Source organism: Cryptomeria japonica, chromosome 5 (assembly GCF_030272615.1).
Source record: "Cryptomeria japonica chromosome 5, Sugi_1.0, whole genome shotgun sequence".
Classification (NCBI taxonomy): domain Eukaryota; kingdom Viridiplantae; phylum Streptophyta; class Pinopsida; order Cupressales; family Cupressaceae; genus Cryptomeria; species Cryptomeria japonica.
Window position 1 is genome coordinate 334,633,362 of NC_081409.1, and position 7,184 is coordinate 334,640,545.

Here is a 7,184-nt window from a genome sequence, read left to right on the forward strand (position 1 = left end):
ACAATATACTTTTCTCAAAAAATATAATGGCAGCTCATAATTATTACAAAGTGGATCATCAAAGACCATCCAACACCTCTGCCAAAAAAGATTCTTCCTCTGCACATTGGTACACCAATGTATGGGAAACCCCTTTGCATTAAGAGGTAATGACTGACCAATTTTGGGATCAACGAAAAGGGCACATATTTGTTGTTTAGTAATATTTTTGTTTGTTACTCCATCGTATGATAGCCCATCGGCATAGAATTCATGACATGTATCCCTAAAGCTTCCCCATTTTGTAATTTGTGTGGAAACAACTATGGCACCACTATCTAATGTTTCTAGGCTAGTGGCGAGGCATTGATGATGCTCAAGTTCAGAAGTTTTTAATTTAACAATTAGTCTATTGATTTTAGACGTATTTTGTCCTAACTGATTAACTAATTGCTCCTATGTTTCGGGTGTGCGGTCAAAAGGAGGAATTGGGGGTTGTTCTTGTGTGTTTTCAGGAGGTGCATTTGGTTGTTCTTGTGGGTTTTCAGGAGGTACATTTGGTTGTTCTTGTTCTGGATTAGAAGAATCTGGTTTTTGAAACAAAAAATGAAAAAACCTAATCAAAATTAATGAAATTAAATTCAAAATGTAAAACAAATTTAACAAACGGGAAAGAAAGACAAAAATAAACAAAAACTAACCTTGATCCATAGCTTGGAGGACAAATATAGCACCCCGTTCGCGGTTTCAGAGAAGAAATGGGTAAAAAAAGAAGTAAAAAACGTGCTATTCACGGGTAAATGAGACCCAGTTTTTTTTAAAAAACTTTTTTTACCAGGCATTGTGTACACAATTATATTTGGATTATTAGCGCGTACGTGCTCATTTTCCTATGAGTAGCGTGTACGCGCTCATTTTCCTATGCGTAGCACGTATGCTCTCATTTTTCTAAAAGCAGCGCGTACGCGCTATCTTCTCTAGGCTCGAGAAGAACAAACCTAAGCGCGTACGCAGGAATTTCAAAATTTAAAACTGCGTACGCGTTGCTTGTTTTTCCATGTTTTTTTTGGGTGGTGTCCACTTTTCTAACCACAATTTTTGTGCACATACCCAAAGAGGAAGGAGGAGTCGGGATCAGTATTATCTCCCAAAGGGGGAGCCATGCAATCCATCCCAATTCGCCCTCGCACCACATGTTTACATGTCCCTCGATGAACTTGTCTCTAAAAGGGTGGGTAGGCAGTCCTTCCAGTTCTATCTAAATTAAGTCCTCTCTCTATTGTCTTGCCTCCATCTCTAGCATAAATTTCATTAATGCTTGCTCAAAGTGTGTCTTATTACTTCCCATTCGGTCCCAGGTAAACCCATGAGACAACTCCTTGATGAAGACATATGTTGCACCATCATTCAACCATTTGTCAAATTTGCCCTCATCAAGGCAGAGAACCACTGTGACCTGCATAGCAACAAGGTAAAGAAGGAGTCTCCTAAGAGACTTAGTGAGGTATCTACCATTGCCAATAAACACATCATTCCAAGATTTCCAAATGATCCAAAGAATTTCCAAGGAGATAACAGACCAAAAGAGATTATCACATTTCTTGCCACCTTTAATATAACCAAGTACCACCTCATCAATAGTAAGACATTTAGTATCAATTGAAAGACCAAACAATTTCCACACCTCTTTAGCAAAATGACACTAAAAAAAAATATGTAGCATAGATTCAGGGAGACGACACAATTTACACAATAGGGGGTTGCCATTATTGTCTTTAAGAGGGAGCTTGTGAAGCAGAAGTTTCTAGGCAAAGAACTTCTTTTTTGGTTCAGTCGGAATAGACCAGAATCTCAAGAGAGCAGAATGCCACTTTTTAGAATCCCAAGTGAGTTTCCAAACATTATTGAGATGAGTTAGGATATCTTTGGAATCAACAAGGGAAGAGTAGACAAGCTTGGCTTTCATTAGAGGGAGGGGAGTGTCATCAACCCAACAAAGGGAAGAAATTGGGGAGAGTGAAGGTGGGGTTTATACAATATTTAACAAAATTTATATAATATTTATTTCTCAATTAATAATCTAAATATATAATAAATATTATTTTTCACAATTATAAAATTATTTTTAATAATTTTATAAATTATAGTTCTGGAGAAGATAGTTGATTCAATGGCGGACGGTGATGGCAACCAGGGACGACGAATTTGGGTGGGGCGGCAAGGCCGCAACCTGTGTGGCTACAACCACACAACACAAACACTCTTAAACAATGCAGGGGTATCACGGTTGGCAGATGACGATTTTTCTGAACAACAAGTGCATGGCGCTAGGATTGATGATTTTTGAGAAACGACGGCACCAGTCCTTCCTCACAGGCAGATGCGATGGGCAGATGTGTCATTTGATGACCATGATTTGGCTCAGTTACAAACTTCTAATCATTCTCCACAATGGGTTATCAAGGATGGTTGCTGGCGTGACTTGGCTTATGACAAATTCTTGTCAGCTTCGTTGTATTTTGGCAAATTTACAGGTAATTCTATCCCAAAACCTTCGCATTCTTATTATAAATATTTTGTTCCCAAGGCATTAATATTTCAAGGCATTCTGGATCGTCCTCCTGTTGATCACCCAAAGACTCCTTTTAAGTGTTTTCATTCCTTTTTTGGTTCTAAAAAACCTAGGAAGCATAGATCTGTTTCACCTCAACCGCCATTCAACATTTGTGATGACTACCCGTGTTCTGATCGTTTTTCCCCATTATCTCCTTCTGGATCTCCCTCTCAGGATTGTAATCCTTCCCTCCCATCTTATGTCACCTAGCCAAGTAACACTTTGGTTTCTAACCCTCAATTCCTTTCTTCCTTGAATGACATTCATGTTGCTAAACAAGCTCCCTTCCATCCAAATCCACTTCCCCATAACTCTCCCTCTGCATTTTCCAATTTGACAAGGGGTAATCTGCATTGTTTTGTGCAGTATAAGGTTATATTCCCCGATTACATGATTCAGGACTCTGTGAAGTTATTGCGTTCTACTGCCCTCATTGGTAAGCTTTTTTCTTTGGTTTCTTTTGGTAAATTGTTAACATGGGCAAAGTCTAATTGGGATGGTATGAAGGATTTATTTCTATTTGATAAAGATTCTCTATATTTCACTGTGATTTTTTATTCTGAAAAGTATAGGGATTGTGTGCATCGATTTAAAGGGTGGTTTTGTTTTGGGATAGGAATTTTTACCTATGCTTGGTCTCCTCGTTTTCATATTCAATCGACGAAGCCACAATTTATGCCCTTCTGGGTAACTTTCCCGGGTCTTCCTTTGGAGTATCGTGATGTGTATATGGTTGAAATCCTAGTAAACAAATTGGGCATCTTTATTAAGCATGATTTAGTTCCTTTCGAATGGCCTCATCTTCCGATTAGGGTTCATTTGTTATTAAATCTATCTAAACCCATTCCCTTTGAGATTACTATTTGCTCCAAATATGGTGCATGGATTCAGCCTGTGGTAATTCAAGATTCGATCACTATTCATTCTTGTGCTTCGTTACTTGGCCATTTCACCTCTCAATGTTGTGGTGATTCTGATGCAGCTTTACAAGTTTGTTCAGATTTTTCATCTAATTTTTGCCAATGTTGCTTTTTTAAAAGTAAGGATCGTTAGTCTTTGAAGGATCATAATGTTAAGGATTCTGCTCCTTTACCTCTTTCTGTTACATCTCTCATTCCTTTTTCTGGATATACCATATGTGATGTACCTTTGATGGATTTTACTTTGCTTTGCTCTCTGGCTGTGTTCTTCTTTGTTCTATCTGCCATTCGTTGGTTTTGTCCTGTTTCTTCAAACTCGGTTAAGTTTCTTCCTAGTCCTTTCAAGGATTATTGGTCTTCTAAATTTCGTTTTGAACCTTTTTTGTTCTCCTCTATGAGTTTTTTTCAAATTTCTTGTCCTTCGGTTCCATTTCCAAAATTGTTGTTACCTTCTAATGGTTGCACAGATCATTTCTCTATTAATTCTTCTCCTCGTTCTTCTTTTGTGGGTCTGGCAGATGATACCAAAATTGTTCATAGTTTGATTTTTGATAGTGATTTTTTTTGCCCATTCCAAGGTCTCCTTCTCTTTCCATTTTTGAAGAGAAGATTCAACTTATTGCTTCAGATATTTTATTTTCAGTTTCTTCTGATCTATTTGATGAGATTGTTGCAAAGGAATTTCCCGAATTTTCTTTTTCTTCTGCATCTACCTCTTCGGGGCCTGTCCATGATGGTTGTCATGTTTCCTCTTCTCAGCCAAATTCCGTTGAAGGTGTGGATGTAGATCTTATTGATAGTCCTTCTTCAACTATTTCTAATTTGTATGGATTTGATTTCTCTTAGAAGTTAACCTTGGAGCAATCTCCTTCTGTTTCCCCCCTATTGTTAAAAATCCTAAGAAGAAGGGTTGGAAACCAAAATTGGCTAAAATCAAGGAGAAGATTGCGGCTGGTATTCAATCCACTATTGTAGAGAAATTTTCTTCCCAAGCCAAAACAAGGAGGGCATTTTGGTCTCCTTGTGATAAATGAGGATTTTATCTTGGAATGTCAGGGGCTTAAATGCACCTGACAAAAGAGGAAGGATCAAGAAATTTATTGATTCTTCAAAAGTGGATATCATCTTATTGCAAGAGTCTAAACTTTCTCAGGATTCTTTTGATAACATAATTTCCAAATGGTCCCTTTGGAAAGTTGTTCATGTTCCTTCTTTGGGTGCTTCTGGTGGTCTTATAACTTTATGGAATCCTAAATCATTCAAAGTTGAGATGTTATCTTTTGCTTCTCATTGGCAGTTGTTCAAGGTTGACTAGTTTGAAGTCTCTTTTGTTCTATTTAATATTTATGGTCTGACTTCTCCTTCAGATAAAACCGACTTATGGGATTCCTTATCTGAATTGTTTTTAGGATATGATGATTTTTTTTATTGTGCTTGGGGGTGATTTTAATGGTCTCCTTTCCCTGGATGAAAAAAGAGGGGGTAATCCTACAGCTCAGAAGGTTATTGATGACTTTTCTTCCTTTGTACAAGACAATGCGTTATTCGATATTTTCCCTTCTAATGATTATTTCACTTGGACTAATAGGAGATCTAAATGCCAGATTGCCTCTCACCTTGACAAATTTCTTATTTCCCTAAACCTATGTTTGAGCAACTTTTCCTTTTCTTCTGAGATTCTTACCTCCTCAGATTTTGACCATTTCCCAATTTTGCTCAATTTTGATAAATTGGATCATGTTTCCTCTGTTAGACCTTCTTTTAAGTTTGAGAAAATATGGTTCACTCATCCTCATTTTCTTTCTTTATTAAAGCAATGGTGGATAAGTGCTCTGTTTTGCAAAGGTACTAAGATGTTTCAATTTTATTCCAAACTGAAATTTGTGAAATCTCAAATTATGGCTTGGAATAAATTGGTCTTTAAGAATATTTTTTATGAAAAAGAGGCAGTTGCCAATGATTTGAAGGTTGTTAATGAGGAGATTATTAAACATGGCACTAATTCCTCCACTAATGATGCTCAAAAGAAATTGCAAGCTTACTAGGAGATCCTTTGCTCCCGGGTTGAAATCTATTGGCAGCAAAAGTCTCGTAAGGTTTGGCTTAAAGAAGGTGACAAGAATACTGCCTTCTTTCAATCTACAGCCAAGCTTAAACAAACTGCTTCTACAATTTTTAGTATTAAGGATTCTGAGTCTGGTTATGTCCTTAATTCAGATCAGCCGATTAGAGAGGAGGGGGTGTCTTTTTTTAAGGAATTGTTATCTCCTTCTTTTTCTTCTTCCTCTATGGAGCATCATGTGGATTTTCTTTTAGATTCTATCCCCTCCCTTGTTTCTCATGAGGATAATGAATTTCTTATGAGGCCTTTTTCTTTAGATGAGCTTCATTCTGTTGTTTTTTCCATGGCCGCTGACAAATCTTTGGGTCCTAATGGGTTTATTATCTTGTTCTTTCAGAAATGTTGGGATTTTATTGGTTGACTTATTAATGGCTTTGGAAGAGTCTAGGAGGGGTGGGTATATCCTTAAAAAATTTAAAATCACTTATATTGCCCTTATCCCGAAATCTAAGAATCCCCAAACTTTTGTTGAATTTAGACCCATTTCTTTGTGCAACTCTATTTACAAAATCTTCACCAAGGCTATTTATTTAAGACTTATAATTATCCTTCCTCATATAATCTCTCCTCAGCAAGGAGGTTTTGTTCCGGGTCAGAAAACTCATGAGAGATAAATTGTTGCTCATGAAACTTTACATTCCATAAATTCGTCCAATATCCCAGCTATTGTGGTCAAACTTGATATGATGAAGGCTTATGATAAAGTTTGTTGGGCTTTTTTGCTCAAAGTTTTGAGAAAATTTGGTTTCTCTTAAAGTTGGTGTAAATGGATCAAGAGTTGTATTTCTACTGCTTCATTTTATGTCATCATTAATGGAGCTCCCTCTGGATACTTTTCTTCAACCCAGGGTGTTAGACAAGGAGATCCTTTATCTCCTTTCTTATTTATCATTATGGCAGAAGCATTTAGTCAATTGGTTATTAAGCAAAGGGATATGGGCTTTTGGCAAGGGGTGTTAATTCCTAATTCTAATATTTCAGTCACTCATAACCTTTTTGTCGATGATACACTTTTATTTGGGTCTTCTTCTATTCAAGAGGCTACTCATATTAAATTTATTCTGGATACTTATACTGCTGGATCTGGCCAATAGATTAGCCCCCATCAATCCAAGATCTTCATTTTTACTACTCCTCAGTTGGTGGCTGATAGACTTGTGAATATCTTAGGTTTCCTAGTAGACTCTCTTCCTTCTACCTCTTTGGGGATTCCTTTCTTTATGGGATCTGATAAGTCTTCTTTTTGGAATTTGGTTATTGAGAGACTTAAATCTCGTATTTCTGCTTGGAAGGCTAGGTGGTTGTCTCTTTTAGGTAGGATACTTCTCATTAAAATGGTCCTATCTACCATTCCTAATTACTATATCTCAGTTCTTCAAGCTCCCAGATCAGTCATCTCCCAAATTGAAAAGATTATTCGATCTTTTCTTTGGAAAAATAATATGACAGAAGATAAAAATATTCCACTAATTTCTTTGACCAAGATGTCTCTTTCTAAGCAAGTTGGTGGTGTTGGGATTCAAGACTTATCTAAAAGAAATAGGGCTTT